At 34.6% G+C, this 20,034-nt stretch overlaps 2 protein-coding genes across 30 annotated transcripts in view; one reads left to right on the top strand and one right to left on the bottom strand.

Annotated features, from left to right (window-relative positions):
* The window catches only part of LOC110189496 (longitudinals lacking protein, isoforms A/B/D/L), a 57,018-nt gene extending 52,611 nt beyond the window's left edge, over window positions 1-4,407 (bottom strand). For 12 of the 29 annotated variants that reach the window (XM_086838356.1, XM_086838359.1, XM_086838350.1 and 9 more), the window contains exon 1: window positions 2,116-2,443. The gene's annotated coding sequence lies outside the window, so the exon portion shown is untranslated. Of the gene's footprint in view, window positions 1-2,115; window positions 2,456-2,697; window positions 2,999-3,918 lie in introns of those variants that run through there. The other 17 variants (XM_086838358.1, XM_020959596.2, XM_020959593.2 and 14 more) reach the window with 4 other exon arrangements.
* The window catches only part of psq (BTB-domain-containing protein pipsqueak), an 88,753-nt gene continuing 70,863 nt past the window's right edge, over window positions 2,145-20,034 (top strand). Inside the window, 1 exon segment of the mRNA XM_086838342.1 lies at window positions 2,145-2,552. The gene's annotated coding sequence lies outside the window, so the exon portion shown is untranslated.

Genomic DNA, 20,034 nt, shown 5'->3' with positions numbered 1-20,034 from the left:
AGGTTAAATCTATCTATTTAGCGGGCCTCCAAATTCAGATTCTGAATCGCTCTTTTCGTTTTTTGTTTGCCAGATTTTTTGGGCATGCTGTAACCGTGAATTCTGGACAAAAAACCTGTGGGTTTTTCCGCCATTTTGTAGTACCAGGTGCCATAAACGTTTTTGGCATTTTTCCAGTTGAAATAGTTTTATGATTTTGATTTAATTAAAAAAGTTCAATGGTGGGCTTAAGGAAATTGGATTTCAAGTAACCGAATTCTTTTTATTACAGCATAATATTAATAGCATCTAATTACTCTTCGTATTTGGTAATAAAAATATCAAATATAATTATATTGATTGTACGTTTTTTTTTTAAATTTATTAAATTGCCGCCAACTGGTAGTGAAAGTGAAAAAACTAAGCCACCAAAAATAATCAACAATAAACGGCAAAATAAAAACGCACACACACACAGTTCAATGAACTTTTTGCGCTAATGGCCGAAGCGAAAAGGTAAATAATAAAAACTAACCAAAAAATATAAGAAAAAAAAAGTCGAACAAAGAGCAGGCGGCGATAACGGGTAGCACAGGCCCAATAAGGTTCACCTTGCTCATTATTCTCCCTCCCCTTTCCCTATCTAATTCGTTATTTTCTTTACTTTTTATACAAATTTCTTGTTTACTATGTAATTACAAGAGGAACATTGGAGAAGAGGCACAAAGAATAGCGCAAAAAAAGTGCGACAATTTTTTTTTTGGCACGCGTGTTGTAGGTCAGAAATCATCTGCAAGGTCATTTGGTGTTTTAAAATCAGATGACTCGAGAAATAAGTGCGAAACGCGAAATGGTAAACAAAGCATTAAAGCAACCGAAAAGCAATCCGTTTCTGCCTTTTCGACACTTTTATTCTTTGTCGCCCCTTCTATTTCGCATTTTCTACACTTGTTGCGCAAAAGCTTTAATTTTTTTTTGTGTTAGCGAGATATTCTTTATATTATTGTTATTATTCTGCACATGTGCGTGGAATGTAAACAAATGAAACTTTTTGTCGAAAAGTTTTTGCAGTTTTTTCGGCAACGTTGCGACTGCTGCTCGATAATACATCAAAAGATTAAGGCGCGAGAGAGACGAAAATATGAAAAATGAAAATGTAAACGTGTCTCTAGAGCAGACAGAAAAATAAAAACAACAATAACAGCCAAGTAGAAGTGTAGCACAAAGTGGAAACAGAAAAATATGTGGCGGGCGAAAGAGAAGGGGATGCGAGAGAGCGAGCGCCAACTTGACGACCCTCTCTCGAGTTCGGACTCTCTATCCGCCGCCACTCTTTCCATGTGTGTGTGAAAAGTGCAGAGAAAATTTCACGCTTGTTTTTTGTTGTTCTTTTTTTTTTCGTCGTTCGAACAAACATAAAAACGAAAATCAAGCGAGAGGGAGTAAAAGAGAGAGAAAGAGAGCGCACATATTTTTATGTCGACTCGTTGGGGGGAAAACCAAGATGGCGGCCACCGAGACATTCGGGAATCTAGCAAAGTGAAAAACGTGCTTTTTTCTAGGAGTTCGCGAACAGCAATCGTTGATTTTTTAACTGTTTTGTATCCAGAAGCCCTTTGTTTATTATTTCAATTTTACACAAGCTTTCAGGTGGTACGCCTCTCCGCAATTAGTAAAAAAGCTTATGTAACACACACTCACTCACACACGCAGGCGGAAAACACACATTTCCCCACTGCAACACTTGACCTCATTTGCATGGAAAGTGAGCCAGTGTCCGTGTATGTGTGCCTCTGAAAATTAATGAAAATCGCCCGTCATTTACTTAAGCGTTGCATTTTCCGAGAAAGCTCTCTTCGCTCTTTCTCCCGCTCTCTCCACATACATATGTATATTTCGTCGTCGTTGGTGAAAAGCTTTCTCCGCAATGGAAAAATCGATGGAAACACCACTGGAAATATTGATTTGATATGCAAAAACACGCACACACTCACACGCTCAAGCACACGGAGATAATTGCCAAGTACAGTTCAAGGCAGTGTGATATTCATTATGTTTTTCAGTGTTATTTGTACCATATTTTGTTCTTAATCTTTTCATATTGTATTTTGTATTTCTATTAATTTTTATACACACCGAAATAGAATCACAGGCAGCACGTAGTCAGTCGTCAACAAACTTTGCACATATCAAATTTTGGTGTTGCTTTTCCAATACACACACACGCTTGCACGATAACGCGACGGGAAAAGCAATAAAGTTGAATTTATTTTTACTGCATGTGGGGATGTAGCCGTGTATGTGTTTGTATTTTCCTTTCCCGCTGCTTTGGGGAGCAGAAAGAAAAAGAGTAGGCAGCGACAGCAACGCACCACACTGAAAATGTCGTACGCGGAGCCACTGAAGAAAAACTGACGACTGAAAAAGCGGAGAGTACCCACATATATAGATTCTTAGCATCCAACTACGACTCTTCAAACATGTTCGACGAACAACACCACATGCCATGCTCGCTCCTCGGCCTCGCGAACAGCAATCTAAGCTTGTGCCGAAGTTTGTACATTTGTATTTATGTAAGTATGTATTTAAAATTTATTTTGTAGAATGTTTTAATTTTGTTAGCTTAAAATAAAAATTTAAATAACATAAATAATACAAATGATTTAAATGATTTTAAAGCCGTTTGGTTTGTCATATTTATGTGTGCAATTCACTTACATTGTCTGCCTATGGAATCGCAATTTAACAGAATATTACCTATGGTATTAACAGAATTTAGCCACTGAAGAAAAACTGACTGAAAGGGCGAAAAAGCAGAGAGTGCCTATAGAGGACAATTCTCACGCTCTCTTCATACATGTTCGACGGACAACACCGAAAGCAAAACCGAGCGAGTGCGAGTATGAGTGCGAGTTCGAAAATGAGTTGACGTCGTCGTCCGTTTGTCTCTCCCTCTTCTTCTGTGTGTTTGCAAGTGTGCTTTATATGCTTGCCGTGCAGAGTTGCCAACCAAACAGATCTACAAAAATATGATTAAAGTACCAATTATACAAAACAAACTTTTAATAATGGTTATCGTACAATAACTCGTTGGAATACCTTAAAAGTATTTTCGATTTAACAATAAAGATCTTAAATTCACATATGTATGCGTAATCATTTTATGAATAATTTTATAAGATAAACCATTTTGACCATTAATAAAATTTAAAGTTTTGAAATAGATTATATATGCAAATGACAGCAGGTTGGCAACTCTGTTTCTATGTGGTGGAGTTCGAAAATATCATTCGCAGTCCCTACAGTTGTTGTTGCTTTTTTGTGTGTGTTTCCCAATAAAGGGGCGAGATTTTGTTGTTGGCATAGCGAAGCCATAATGTTCGCCAAAGCCGAATGGTAGAAATTACCGTTGCCGAGCGCAATCTCTCACTCTCACGCTCCCTTTCTCCCTCTTGCTCACACTCTCTTTTTCTCTGTAGCTCACTGCCTGCAGCTCTCCCGCTCTCGCGTTGCACTTGAATGTGTGTCCGAGTGCGAGGGCAATAGTTTTGTATGCAATGCATTTTCTACTAAAAAGCGCCAATTATATTTTGCTTTTATGATCGGCCTCTGGCCGCCGTTGATTTATTTTTGGCTTCCAGCATGACTTCATCGCCTCGCGTTTTCCGCACTCTCTCTAATCTCTAATTTTGTAAAAATTATGCACCTTATATGTATGTACATATGTACCTTAATTCTTAACGGTTTTCGGCACTGGAGAATTAACATTTCTGTGCGAAATTCTACACGCCAAATGCTAATTGATCGAGTGGAGACAATTCTAGGAGTGCCCGCCCCTGTGCGAACATAAATTCTACAGATCTTTGGACCCCTAAACAGATGTAGAGATATAGCTAGATAATGTGCTACATAACATCACGTCGTTTGACAATCGCTCACCTGAATTTTCACTGGAGTTTTCATTGCAACTCGGTCACGTAGCGCCCCTCTCGCCGTCTCTCTCATTCACGCGCAGGAGCGGGGGGCAGCAAACACTCACATATACGCACAAACACTAACGCGAATTATTATCTATGGTGAACTTTAATTATTATAATTTATAGTTGTACACTTCCCTCCTACACACTCAACACAAAAAGCTATTGTTTCACTTAGTTTTTACTCAAAATATATTTTATGTAATGCGCGCAGCTAAAAATCGTTTAATTTTTTGTTTTTGTGTGGGTGGGTAACGAAAATTTAACGAGCGGAGCGACGACGATTTTATTCCTGAGAGTTGCCGTTTGTTTCTGAAAAATCGCTGCAAAAAAGTTTTGCGCGAGGCGCAAAGAATAAAAGTCGAAAAAAAACTGAGCTTGTGTGTGTGTGTGTAAGCACGAAGTTTCTGCTTTTGTTGTTCTTTCTGCTGCATTCGAAAAACCGAAGATCGCTCGTGCGCTAGACGCAGTTAGTGCGAGCGAGACGGGGTCGGACGACGATACAGTTGATTGCTTTTTGCAACTGTCCGGTTGGAAAAGGGGCAGTCGGATGGAGAAGAGAGGCAGAGCGAGTTGAGAAGGAAGCAATGGGGAAAGGAAGTCGTGCTAAATGAAAAGGCAAAGAAAATGTTTCTTTCGGCAGGCACATAAGAAAATGATTTACTTATTTATATTTATTTATGGTTTTACATATTTACAGGGGTATACATATTCACATATGTATGTATGCCGATATTTGATCAAAAACGCTTTGGAGATCATAAACGTTTTTTAAGATTCCTAAAATATGGGATAAATACAAATTTTTTACAACAACATTTTAGAATCAAAATTTTGAAAAATTAATTTACAATTAATTTCAATTTAATTTTGTAATCAGCGAGAATTTTGAACACTGTTTTATTAATTTAGTGACCTTGAGGTGTTAGGTTACCAACAAAAATTTATCATTTTATAATGTTTTAACTAAAAAAAGTTGCTTTAATGTTTTTTGTACATACTAATAACTCCCAGATTTATTTTTAAACGCTTCCCTATACATACATACTTTTTATTCAATAGAACCTTGCACAAAAAAAGGTGATCAAATCATAATGACAAGCCATGTTTTTTGAATTAAAAATAAGAAAGTATATTTAATTAAAGCTAAGGAACATAATTCACCAGATACCTGTGTCTCTTGTGATTAGTAAATAAATATTTTTAGCGTGGCAATTAAAATTCCCGGTCGGGGAAGTGGAAAGGTGTCGGGAAAGATTAAACTTTCAATTTATGGTTCCACTCTTTTCATTTTTTTTCGCATTTAACTTTTTTGCATATCTGTTTGTTTTTGCCAATTGCTACTTTCTAATAAAATCGTCAATGTACAAGCATACCTGCAAACAAAGTGAACACAAAGAGTAAATTCGTATAAATCTTTGACCATTTTTTTGTCTGTCTTGCATTAGCAATTGCCAGAAACTTGATTTTGATGCTTAAATATAAATGATTACCCGATTTGAGCAAATATAGTATATAAAAAGTCAGCACAAGACCATAATTACACAAGAAACAAGAACAACAATAATGCTGCTGCACACAAAGAAATAGGATCAAAACACATTTGTGAATATATGAATCAGATTATTAGATGGTACTATCATTATTAAATTTTTGTTGTTTCTTAAAGTCGTTTTCTAAAAATTATTGAGTTTTTTCTTGTTTAATATCGTTTTAAATATTTCTTTTCACTTTGCAAATTGTGAAATGATCTTCAGAACAAGTAATAGTTGGATAATATTTTTATTTTAAAGTATTCAGGTCAATAATTTTTATAAAAAATAATAAAATAATATTTTTATTATAAACTATTATTTAATTTTCATTATTAATTACTAATTAATTTTCATTACTAAAGCATATTTATACAAAAATTTAAAAACGATTTTACGAACGATCGTGACTTTCTCGCAGTGTTCCCACTACGCTATCTCTGTCGACGCCGACGCCCGCGCAGGAGCTTAAAAAAAAGCTGCGCTCTCAAAGAAATTAACAATAAAAGTTGGAAATTTTTTCAACGCTTTTTTTCGGCGCTCGCATGACGAAGAAAATATTTTGCCGAAAGCGGGAAGAAAGAAGAGGAAGAAGAAAGAAGTGGCAGAAGAAGCAGAGTTTCAAAACCCGTTTGGCATTCGAAATTTGTGAGTGTGCGTCTGTGTGTTTTTGTATTTTTGGCAAGACTTTGGCTTTTGTTGTTATTCCGCTGGCAAAGTGAAAATTATGCCGCACCCCGCTTGAAAACAGCAACAACAACAAAGTTTGGAGTTCGTGATTTCACACAACATACACACACACGCACACATGGAAACACACACGAAAAATTCCAATCCATTTCAAAGCCCCACCAACAAATAAACAAAAGTCAATATGTAATTGAATTTTTTCCCCCGTCTCCGTCGAGCACATTTTTGTGGCTTTTCTTTGCACATACTTCGTATTATGTTCGTGTATGTTTACATATGTGTGTGTAGTTGCTATTTTTGATTTCCATTATAATTTCGCGCCGCTCTTTTCACAGCTCCCAATTCCAATCCCAATCCAATCCCAATTCCAATCCCAATTCCAAGGTTTGAGCTTCGCTTCGTTTTCATTTCGAACTCGAAACAGAATTAGCATCTCTCTCTCTCTCTGTCTGCTGCTCGCGACAGCTCTCATTTACTCTCTTTTTATCAATTTTCATGTGTGTGTTTGCAATGGAAAGGCGCAGGTTTTCATTGAGAGGGGCTTTTGTGATCTCAAGGGGGCTTTTATCTTGGGAAAATTGAAGTAATGAATAAATAATAATTTGTTATATTTGTAAGCAGATCGAAATAACATAATTAAGTATGCAATTTTTTATAACTATTTTTGTATTGGATTTTCCACATTTTCATTTATTAGCTTTAACAACATCACAAAATAAACAAAAACTAAAGTCTTAAAAAAAAAGAAAATATAAAGATACACAAAAATATAAAAATGTTAAAATATGTATATAATTCTAGAGAACTTTAATCTATAACAAGAAGGAAAAGTAACTTCGGGAAGCCAAGGCTTTTATACCCTATCTATGCGATATTTTATGACAATTTTTTAAAACAAAGTTTAAGAATATCAAAGCGAAGTCAAAAAAGCATTAAAATTCGGAAAGCTTTCGTATGTTAAGTTTAATAATGTTAACAAATCTGCATACTACATTAAAATGTTAAAAAATATAAAAGTTTTGACCAATAACAACAAAGTAACAACCAAATTGTTATACCCTGCAAGGGTATAAATAGCCCCCTACTATACGCCACTGATTTTTTTGAGTGATTGATGGCCCTGGATTTTCAAAGAATGCTCGCTCTCAATCGAAAGAAACCCCTTTTAACCTCCCCCCTTGGACAGCTTCCCCCTTTTTCCGGAACCCCCTCTAAAGAAAAAAATGAAGAGAACACAGAAATTGGAGGCTGCCAAAAAATATTTGTTGTTAATGGAACTTTCTGGTTTTCTTTCGCTGGCAAAAATTTAAATTCTTTTCTTCTTTTGCTCATTACTTTTTGGGTCACACAGCAAAACAAAGATGATGAGCGAGAAAGATAGAGATAGTGAGAGAGACAGAGGGAGGGAGAGGAGGAAAGAGAAGGGTACATAACATAAAATTGGTAACAAAAGCGAGTTAATCCGAGTGAAGGGAAAGAGAGCTGTGGACGGTCGGTCAACTCCCCCTCGTAACATCATCGTCATTATCAGATTTGCCAACTGCGCACAATTTCTATTTCCATTTTCCCGATCCGCCCAAGATTATCGATTTTCCTGCCCTGCTTTGTACACACACGAGGAATCTGGATTATTCGGGAAACGAAGCTTTCAAGACCCCTGGACAGATGATGTTTCCATGACAGCCGTCTCATAATCCTAACTGATGCTGATAATAATTACCAGGGATTAACTCTAAGAAATATGAAGCTGTAATATGTTGAGTGTATAAATGAATGATAATAAGAACTTGTTATTTGTCTACTAAACTTATTATACTTACTTACTAGCTCAAGGTATAATCAGCTGATTTAGTTCACATAAATTATATTAAAACGCCGTTATGATAGAAACATTATGTTAAAAGTTGCATTACATTTTGTGACTAACTGAAGATATAAATATAATTTTTTGTTAGTAACTTCCTAAAATTAGAAAACACAGAAATCTTTTCCCCACTATTAAAAAAAAAAACAAATATTCGATAGAAAAAACACTTTGATGATAAGACTTGTTTGGACCTAGAAAGGTTATCTGGTTTTAAATTAAAATACTTAAAGGTTGATTAATTAGACTTGACAACAATTTTTCTATAATTATAGACATAATTTTTTAATTAGTCTTCAATTATGTATATATTTAAATACATATGTATATATGAACAAATGTGAAAATTTGTATAAAAATTTGTTGAGATGGATGTACAATAAGTGGAAATCAGCTATGCCTTACATAAATAAGTTTTTAAGGAGTTTTTGTTGCATAAAATAAATTATTTTAAATAAATACATAAATAAATACTAAAATAATCTGTATTTATAACTTTTTTCTGCACTGTGATCACTGTGGTTTGCCGTGTCACGTAGTGACGATTGCAAAGTTTTCTAAACTGAGTCGAAAAGTATCTAGCCTTAAAACTAAATACTAGCTTTCAGAATTAAATTATTTGTAATTTACTTTTTGATACTGTTACTATTGATCACAATATTGTATGTTGGTTCCATCGTCACTTTTATTTTAGATAGTTAAGAGAAGTTTTAGTGTTGTTATTAAAAATATATAAAATAAATAGACAAAAGTTCCTTTTACACACACATTATAGGCCCGACAGTAGTAAGGTCCTGGGAAACACACTAATACCCCCCGAGTTCTAGCAGCAAGGACACACCGTGAGGGGTGGTAGGAGGGGGTCAGCCACACAGATGCCCTGAGGGGTGGAGTAGGTCCAGGAGGGTGGTGATGTTCGGGTGTCTGGCAACGACAGGCATTACAAATAAGGCTTACACAGTGGGAAAAATGGGACACAAAAAAATACTTTTACATTAAATTATACTTTTTTTTTAATAGAATGTTGATATTTGTTTTAGGGAGAAAGTTAGCTTAAGTATTTTGTATTTAACAGAATATTTATATGTGGAATTGTACATAAACGCACTTAATCTTTGAGTCATGAACACAAATAAAAAAGCTTAGTCTATATAAATTGAGGAAACAATATCACCACCTTTCTGTTTTATAATATTTCCCCAGTGCAGGCCTCAGGTCTCAGGACTCAGAGCTCGAAACTCGGAGCCCCGAGCGGCAGCCAAGCATGATCCCCTCTCTGACCACACGATGCAGACCTGGGCCAACCCTCCCATTGCCATCCCTTGCAGCAGGCCGGATGTTGCCTTTTCCTCATCATCCGCTGGGGGGTTGCTGCGCCGCTCAGGAGCAAGGAGCAAAGGAGCAAGGAGCTTTTTTTTGCTGCGCCGCTGACATGGAGTGAAAAGCAACCCTTAAACCCGAAACGGGGGTCAGATCACGAGCAGACGGCGGCGGGTGGTCGTCGGTTCGGAGTTGGTATTCAGCTTCGGGAGGGTGCGAGGGTGGCACTGCTCTTGTTCATGGGGTGGAAATTGGCACACAGACGCCGAGATCCTGTCCCGGGGGTTGGTTCCATCTCGGTCGGTCCCCCCTTTTTACTGCGTTGCCAAAAACTATACAAAACCCCGAAGTGAACCGAACGTCAGCTGCGATCTCACAGGGGACTTTGCACTTTGCAAAAAAAAAAAATATAATAAAAGAGTTGAATGCAACCCCTACGACGAGCATTTCCCTAATGTCCTTGAAATAATAAAAAAATGGTTACATTGCGACTAATGCGCTGTATTTTGAGAGTTATCTTTTAAATCAATGTTCATTGTGAAAAAAAACAAATAAGGGTTCTATATAGCTGAATTTTAATTTGCTTTTTCTACTCACCTATTTATATTTTTTTTATTTAAAAGGGGTTTGATAGCCCTACACCAAAAATATTCTTTCAAATAAATAACAGTAGCGTAAATATTTTGAATTGAAAATAAATATTTTAAGAGGTACTTTACAAGTGTATCATTATCAAAAATATGTTACGTAAAATGAAGACGAATCCGGTTAGAATGACCATTTTAATTGAGGTTTTAGAATACTTTCTATTCGTCTACAGAATTAAAAAATGTTTTTTCTTATGTCATTTATGCAAGTTTCTAAAATATTCCAAAAAAAGACAGAGAAGAGAAGTTTATTCAGGAATAAAAACACAATATGTAAATTTAACATATAAATTTATTTATTCGTTTCTAATAAAAATAATTAAGTTAAGTCCAAAGAAACTATAAATACATTAATATATTACATTAAAGAATGTCTTAGTTTTATTGAACATTAAGTTAATACTTTTCTACCAAACAAATATTATAAAACAGATCCTGAAAATGCACAAGTACGAATTAAAAATAACCTTCTACAGTAAAGTAAATTTCTAACAATAAATTAAATTGGTTGGTTGGTTAAATTGGTAAATTATTAATTACTAAATTATTATTAACTAGTTTGCGTAGAAACGGACAGACGGACAGACGGACAGAAGGACAAACGGACAGACGGACATGGCTAGATCGACTCGGCTGTTGATCCTGATCAAGAATATATATACGTTATATGGTCGAAGGTGCCTCCTTCACTGCGTTGCAAACTTCTGACTGAAATTATAATACCCTGCAAGGGTATAATAACATGTAAGGATGCTAACTTCGGCACGCCGAAGTTTATATACCCTTGCAGATAGAACTTCTATGACTTGGAATCCCAACAATATAAATTATATTTATTTGTGTTAAAAAACAATGAAGTAATACCTGCTTTCATTTCATTCACCTTTACATATTATATTTGCAGTTTTACAGTCACAGATGTGCATTTTTCTCCACATCTAACGATCGTTTGTATGGCACCTATATAATATAGTCGTCCGATTTTCATAAAATTTTACACAAAATTTAAGACTGATATAAAATGGTTACACCTCAAATTTGATAAAAATCTGTTGAAAACTTAAAATGTTATAATTTTTAATTGTCTTAATTTCCCGATTGTTCCTATGGGAGCTATATGATATAGTTGTCCGATTTTCATTAAATTTTATACAAAATTGTAGAGTATAGTAAAATGGGTATATCTTAAATTTGATCAAATTCTGTTGAAAACTGAAATTGTTATAATTTTTTTTGTAAAAATTATCCGATCATTCCAATGGCAGCTATATGATATAGTAGTCCGATCCGGCCCGTTCCGACATATATACGAGTGAGAGTATATAGAAGGCTAACTGCAAAGTTTCATTCAGATAGCTTAAAAACTGAGAGACTAGTTTGCGTAGAAACGGACAGACGGACAGACGGACAGAAGGACAGACGGACAGACGGACAGACGGACATGGCTAGATCGACTCGGCTGTTGATCCTGATCAAGAATATATATACTTTATATGGTCGGAGGTGCCTCCTTCACTGCGTTGCAAACTTCTGACTGAAATTATAATACCCTGCAAGGGTATAAAAATCTTTCCACACCAGAGTAGTGGTTTAGTAAAACATTACATTTTAAAAGCTATATAAACTTTATTTTCAAAGATCATTGCTTATTTTAACCCCAATACCCCTGTATCAGAAATTATTTAAAACAAGAATTTGATGTTTTACACTTGAATAGTCAGGACAAGGATCATATGCTCTGTTTTTCCTTTGTACTGGTGCACTGAAAAAGTTCAATAAACTGGGGTCATACAGGAGATCCAGCTGTAGGATCCAGTCCCCCAAGGGTTGCATTAGGGGATTTTTCCTCCCTCCCGTCCCAATCGTTCCCTAATGAGAAACATAACAGCTGCAGCTCCGGAACTGAACCCAAAGGGCTCAAGGGATCGGGAAAAGCAACCCCTAAGCATAATGCCCTGCACACGATCGTTGCACGCTCCCCTGATCAACTTGATCGATCAATTCCACCCTTGGCCACACGAACAAATGCACACAGATGCAGACACACTCACTCACATGCACATATAGACGAAAACAGGCCGCCACTCAACTCCATTAAATTCAATTGACAAAAGGAAATGAACATGAGCATGCAAAAAAACAAAAAATAAATGTATGTATGTGCCACGTACACACGAAAAACAGATTAATGGAGAACCCAGCGAATGTACACTGAGAAAAATCGTTTGGGCAGAACAATATTAAATAATTATTTTTAAATTTAGAAATATTTATACCTCTAATGAAAATACTTATGAATATTCATTGCATATATTCATCATCAGACTTATCAGCAGAGTCGATCTAATCACGTCCTTTCTGTCCGATCGCACGTCCGTTCATCTGTCCGTTAATTTGTCCGATCATCTTTTCATTCATCTGTCCCTTCGTGTGTCCGTTCCTGTGTCCGTTCGTGAGTCCGTTCTTTTGTACGATCAGCTGAAATTTCATCTGTCCGTTCGTTTTACCGTTTGTTTGGCCGTTTATCTTTTAGTTCCACTTAAAGCTCAAGTCCACTTTCTATCACAGATACATATTATCGAAGCAGAAAATGATTAGAATATTTAAAATAAAACTTTGAAGGAAACTTTTATATTTTTTTTCTCTGTGTAGAGCACAATGTTCGAGGGGCGCATAAAATGGGAAAATTCAAGGTACCCTCTGGGGAGGGGGAGATCGACGGCGGGAGCCAAAACGCCGCACATCTGCTCTGTTGGGCTATAAATGCTCGCTTTCTCGTTTCCAACGGATGGATCTAGACTCGGGTATGGTTGGGTCCGCAATATGGTCTTGTGGGTTCTATAGGAATTGTGGCCATGTTTCCCGCGTGCTCTGGCTTTGCATTTCCAATTTGCATTCGCATGTGCACTATTTTTATTTATTTTTTTTTTTAACTTAGTCACCAAGGGGGTGGTTATAGGGGGAGAGGGATGAATTTGGGTGGGAAGGAAGCACCAGAACCACTCTCACGCATACGAAAAGCTAGAAAAAAAAATGTATAGATTGGAGACCAAAAATGATCAAAGCTCAATGATAGGCTTTTATTTAAAAAATTTTTGTTTTCTCGCCCTTTTTAATCAATTATATGGGAAAAACTATTTTTAATAAATATATACACAAATACACATGTATATACAGTTTATCAAGTTTTAAATAAATAGGTTTACCTAACTCTTGTTATATTAATATTGTTTCCATAAATTGAATCAATTTAAATTAATCTCTTTTTGCAAAGAAATACTTGACAATCTGTGTATCAGATCATAATGTCAAACTTAAATACAGCAAAAATTACAAGAAAATCTGTAATTTTATAAAAACATTATATTTGAACAAAATAACACATGTTTTCGGCAAAACCTAAAAAATTTAAAATTACAAACAAAATTTATAAAATGATGTATCTATGGAAAGAAAAACGTATAACAATAATAACAATAATAATAATTATTCTATATTTAAAATTATAAAATAAATGAATGTAAAAAATAGATTTAAGTTTTAAAAAAGTACTTAAAAAGATTTATGTTGCTCTATTTCACAAAATGTATCTTAACTAAAAACTAAATTCAATAAAATACAAGTTTAAATAAGATATGTTGTAAATTATATAAGAATGTTAGTGTTATTAATTCTAATGAAAATATCCAGGATGACGTACTCCCCTTTGTTTTCTATGCAAATACATATATGTATGTATTTACATACATACATATGTAAGTATGTTTGTTTTTCCCCGTGCACTCATACGCCCTGGGCTTACGCCATCTGCTGGGCATCGCGGTACCCGAGGCTCCTTCAAGGTTGGCCCCCTCTCTTTCTGTCGCACGGCGTAGAGTTGGCGTCCCACGCATATTCTTCCTTCCTCTCCTTTCGCCGTTTCTTCCTCGTCGGCTTCTGCTCTTCGCTCACTTGTGGGCTTGCGTGTGTGCGTGTGTGTTTGCATGTAAATGAGTTTCGAGCACAATACGAAAATAAACATTTTTTGTTCTTGCACTTTTTGTTGCTGTTGTTTTCCCCGTGCAATTTCTGTTCTGGCTAAAATTAAACGCGAAAAAAGGAATTTTTATGGAACAGAACAGCTGTATTCGCCATTCTGGCGAAGTGGCAGGCGAAAGAGGAACGGCGAAGGAGGCGGTTGAGGAGAAGAAAAGCAAGGTAAAGCGACAGAAAAGCTTGGAGGGAGCATCATGCATCATGCATGCTACATACATGCATATACATGTATGTATGTATGTACATGTATCTGTCATCTTTCTCGCCCACGCAACTCTCTCACTCACTTTGCTCGCTCACTCGCACAGGTGACTCATTTTCGCCTTTAAGAAACTTGTCTAATTTCAAGAAAACTTCACTGGGGAAATCCAAAAGAAATTTACGGCTTTCTCGCTAACACAGTTTGCCAAAGTTTGGATCTCGCCAGAGATTGGGGCAACCGAAAAAAATAAATAAATTAGACATATTCCAAGGTGCGGCATAAATTTTCACTTTGTTTCGGTAATGGAGAAAAAATGTTGCCAAAAAAAAAACCGACGAAAAAACAAACAAACAGAAAACCGATGCCAAACAAGTTTTCGGGGGTTTTTGATCTTCGGTTTCAACCTCAAAGCTATTTTCATGATCTCAGAGTCTCTCAACTAATATTTTCATTGTCATGACGAAAGTAGAAAAGGTTATTTTGTACAAAATTTAAAAGATTAATATTCACGCCTATAGAAAATTTACTAAAAGTCTATAATATACATAGAATTTAATATTATGTTGTTTATTATTTAAGCTAGACAACCTGCATTAAAACTTATAAATTAAATATTATGTAATTTACAACTTAATTTAAAATCTGATCACTGTTCCAAGCATCGATCAGCAAACTTGTATTCCCTTTTTGATTTTAAAGACATTTCTTATAATAAATATTTAACACACGCAACATTTTTGTATGTATGTATATAACTTTCAACCAGAAATAAAAAATTCAATATTATATCCTTAAACATTTAAAAACATGTTTTTCTTGAACCAAAATATATTATTTATTTTTAAACTTTATGGAAAAATAAATATTTCAAAGATTTGCGATCATTGCTCTAAGGATTAATCAGCGGAAATTCGGAAAATGTTGTCCAATTTTAAAGTCATTTGTCAAGGTTTGAATATGTATTATTTATTATATATTATAAATATCATTATTTACATATATTATTCTTTTAAATATATAAGAAGTTATAATAAAAGCCTACTGAAGGGAATCAAGGATATGGAATTCCCGTGACATCTATTATTTTTCAATGACCTCATAACGACATAATTAAGTAAAAGGATCGCTTTCATGACCTTATACAAGATTTACTTCAATTACTTCAATTTTTCCAAACATTTTTGAAGGATTAAGGTGTTAAAAACTCTAATAATGAGTCTTAACTAGACACTACAATAATAAATAAAATTAATTAAATGAAAATATTAATATCTTGACAAGATCAACTGCAGATTATTTTATTTTACCGTGCTATTTTTTACGACTGTTAATTATTTTAAGCTCCGAGCTCTTTCACGGCAGCCAGTATCTTTAAGAGCTGTTAATAATGTGCAGAATTTTAAGATGCGCAATTACAGTTTCCAAATTATGACTGCTGCTGCTGCGATTTTTTAATGGAACACCAGTTATCGTAAGCACTTATTTTCGTACACGCTAAAAATCAAGTTTTTGCAATTGTTACGGCAACAAAGAAACGACAAAAAAAAAAAACAAAACTCAAGCCGCGAATAAAAGTTAATTACATATAAAAAAAAGATTTATACACACATAGAAAGTTGCATGCAAAAAAAAAAAAAAAACGATCAAGACAAAAATAAAAGGAAGCAATGTTTAAAAATGATTTTGATGTTGAGCTTTTAACGATCCCATGACGGGGACGCTCAAGAAAAAAATATATGTACAATGTATCACAGTTCCACTTCAATATCTTGAATTTTAAAAAATGATTTTTCAGAGTTTTTTTAATAGAATTTTTAGAAACCTTTTTTACACATATATGTATATAATATATGGTTAATTATATATGATATAATATATAAGATATGATATATGATATAAGATGCAAGTTTGAAGTAAGTCTTCGTCTTGAATATTATTGAATAATCAAACTATAGAACCTGAGAGAAAACTGGCAATATAAGCAGATCAAGTAAGTTAGTTTAAAGTTTAAACCAATGTTTTTCAGTAAACACACAAAGTTTGAGTATTAGAAAGTCTGAGTTTGTGAATTTTTAGTTATTAAAAGTGGAATTATTTATAGTTGTATTATAAGGAACATTAGTTTTAAAATATCTAATCAATTTTTTGTTTGCTTTTATTTAGGATCGATTAAAATAAAATGTTAGATAGTATAAAAATAATTAAGTATTTATTAAAATGTGCTGAAAAGTTATGGGATCTGTGAGTTTCTCAAAATGGTGTTTAAATTTGTTGTTCTTGTTTCTTTTGAAATTGAAAGGAAAGGAAATTAACATTGACTCCTAGAATCATTAAATTATGTAATTAATTTTAAAATTGGAAAAAAGTAAGCTATAAAAAGTTCGATCAAGTGAAGTTTAACTGTAATAGGGGATATCTGAGTATGTGTTTTTGTTGTTGTTTTTGTTGCTGTTGTTGTTGTTGTTGTATGGTGTTCCATACATTTATGGAGATGGGTGTGGGCGCGCTCCGTAAATTCGGCCCCGAGGGCGCATCAGCGAAAAAGTAATGCTTTGAAATGGAATACACGGACAGACAATAAAGTAAATTTCACGTTGTCATGTCGGCCCACAACAACAACAACAACAACATCAGCAACAACAACAACAACAACAACGTGGTGAAACCCTAAACAGAAAAGTACGCTTGAGTTTGGTTCGGCACAAAACGATAATGACGCTGATGTTGATAATGATGATGATGATGTTGATCCCCGAAGCCGAAACAATTTCCATTTCCACCCCAACAAAAAAAAAGCGGCCATTTCCAAGGGGTGGTACGTTGGTCGGGGGGTGGCGGGTAGGCGGAATGGGAGGGAACATCGATTGCGGCAAATAGAGCTTCAGGGCCGCCGCATGAAAAACTACCCTAATAATGGTTAAACGAGAACGCCGCCTCGTTCCCGTTATTCCGCATGCCGAACAAGAACAAAAAAAAAAAAACAACAACTGAGCCCCAGATCGAAGGGATAAAGACATGTAATGCTGAGCGCACTCGCTCTCGCTCCCTCCCGCTGGATGGGGGAGTGACAGAGAGCACGAGATCCACACGAGCCGAAATCGTGCCAGCGTAAGGGAGAGAAAGCACTAGCATGAGAGAGTGAGAGAGAGTGCCAGAGAGAGAGAGAGTGTGTGCAAGAGTCAGCTCAAGCGAAAGCGCCGCGAAGTATGCTTCGGTTTTTTTCGCTCTCATTTCCATCGTTTTCATTGTCTTGTCTTTACTTTCCACTTGTGTGTTGTGTTGCCAGGCGAGCTTTTCCTTCAGTGGGAAAGGAAAACGATGGAAAGATGTAGACAAGCAGATAAGGAGACGACGAATAAGGCAGAAGGAGGGAAGGGGTGAAGTGGGTGGGATAAGATGGCAGGATTATTAGAAGCCGTTCGTTCACAAGCTAACATTTAATCAAGGCTAATTTGTTGTTCGAATTACTATGATTTTGACAGTCAGGCAATTAATTAAATTGTTTTAAACTGATTTAAATTGGCAGTAAAAATAAACATTTTTTGAACTCTAATATATTAATTTCTTGCTTTAACCTAAAATTTCTGTGTCTGTTACCTAATAACTACTCTTTTAATTAAACTATCAAGAAACTTTTATTTTATATTATTAAATGTATGTATTTAAAATCAGCTTTTGTATTATATTAATTTATTTTTTTTTAATATCATTATGGGCATATTGTTTTATTAAAATATATTTAATTCTTTAAACATAAAGAATCTCAGTAAATATTTATTATATTACATAAGGAATCATTAAATATTAGATTTCACGTATTACCAAATAACTTTAAAACGAAAACTTTGGGCAATTTTTTAACTTTTAGCATTTATGAGCATTATGACATAGTCAAGGTAAGCACTGGAATGACACATCACCCAAATTGGCCTTGAAATTTACCAATTTTGTATACACTTTTTTAGGACAGACTTGATTTAAAATTGTATTAAAAAAATGTATTAAAACAAAAACATATATGTGGAATACAAAATCCCTCTGACAGCATTAATAATCATTGAAGATCACAGTTAAATATCTATTTAAATATAAAGCTCCCTCTCCCCAGATTTATTCAGCCAACGCTGAATTGCATTAATAATTGATTGAGTTGTCAATTTCAGAGGTGTGCCTTCCTCAACAAACATTCTTCGTGTTAATTGAGCATTATTGTACATTTCCAAACAAACGCGGTGTTTGTTTTCAATCGTTTCAATTACTCAATAATCTTTCGTTCTATCGGATATCTTATCGATGTTAGAAGCCAGTTTTTTAGCCGAGCTGAATGTCAACGCATGAGACGACACGTTTAAGGGCGGGCGCATTGCAGGTCGTTAAAAAAGCCAACACCTGTCGCAGCTATGTACTTAGAGCTGCTTACCTGTTCACATATGTACATACATATCTACAATGTAGTATGTGCATATGCACGTGGATAATTCTAGAGGCTAGCTCTCCTACCTTCGAGTTAGTTTCCATGTGTGCCTATGGGGGTGGCCTGAGGGGGGGTGCATCCATTGAAGGGCTTCGTTGTGAAATACACGTCAACGGAAAACTGCAACTAGAATAAGAGATATTGCCGAGATAGCCGAAGCCCAGTACATATTCACATATGAGGTGATAATATTAGTAGCAGGAACTCAACCCTTGAATAACCAAAGGTCTCAATCAGTTCTAACTTGGATAGCTCCCTAGGGACTTGCATTTCTTATCGATATTATATTATATTGACATACTCCACTGATATGAAATTCGTTTTTTTTAAGTAAGTGCAAGTTTATATAAAAGGGTATTTTATTTACAATATTTTATTTATATTCAATATATATGTATTTGACTTTTTAAACCGTTAAATTTTCAAAGATATGAGAGATAAAAAATTATAGTTCTTTGTAAAAATATTAACAAAATTATACACATATTTGTATAATATATTGAAAACATGGAGAGAAATCCCCAATAAGGATTATGAATTTCGAGTGAATTTGATATTATTGATATATTTGATATTGGCTAAAGATGTTAAGTCCTCTAGTAAAAAAATCCGCATATATGTTGAGTAGTATTCAAAGGTGATCATTAGATTGTAACTCCAAAATCAACTTAAAACCATAAATTATATAAATATATAGTTTATTATATGGTTATTACATAAACTACAAATTTTAAAACCTTTGAAGAGCTTTTACATCACTTAAAAAAATCACATTTCATACTTTTCGACATACTTTTAAGGTTTTAAATACTGTAGTTATTTATTTCTATGAATATAATTATAATTATTATATTTAAAATGTTACAAATGTTAACTATCATTTGATAAAAATAAGGTATACAATTCCTTTTAAAATATTGTATAAAAATATAAAATATATTTAGATCACTTAGGACGCTAACTTCAAGTACTTCAAATAATAAGTATCAGTACAAATATTATATTTTAAAGGAAGTACATATATGTATATTTAGGGAATAACTATTCATATAACTGCATTTGTTTTTACCAAAGTACTTAATCTACGCCTGTGTGCATAAGTCAAAATGAAAAATAGTTCTAGGGCAAGTTATATTTTATATTTCTTACTTAAAAAAAACCTCCTAAGTGAACATTAGATAATGAGAAAGAGACAAACAGAGACAGAGTGGGAGTGAGAGGGGCACCGAGCGGAAGAGCGAGAACGAGAGCGAGCGAGCGCTTGACTGATAAATCTAATGTTTGTATGGCTATCATGTGAAGCGAACCGCTTTT

Source organism: Drosophila serrata, unplaced genomic scaffold (genome assembly GCF_035046125.1).
Source record: "Drosophila serrata isolate PLE 108 unplaced genomic scaffold, ASM3504612v1 contig_347, whole genome shotgun sequence".
NCBI lineage: Eukaryota > Metazoa > Arthropoda > Insecta > Diptera > Drosophilidae > Drosophila > Drosophila serrata.
This window is presented reverse-complemented; position numbering and strand designations above follow the sequence as displayed.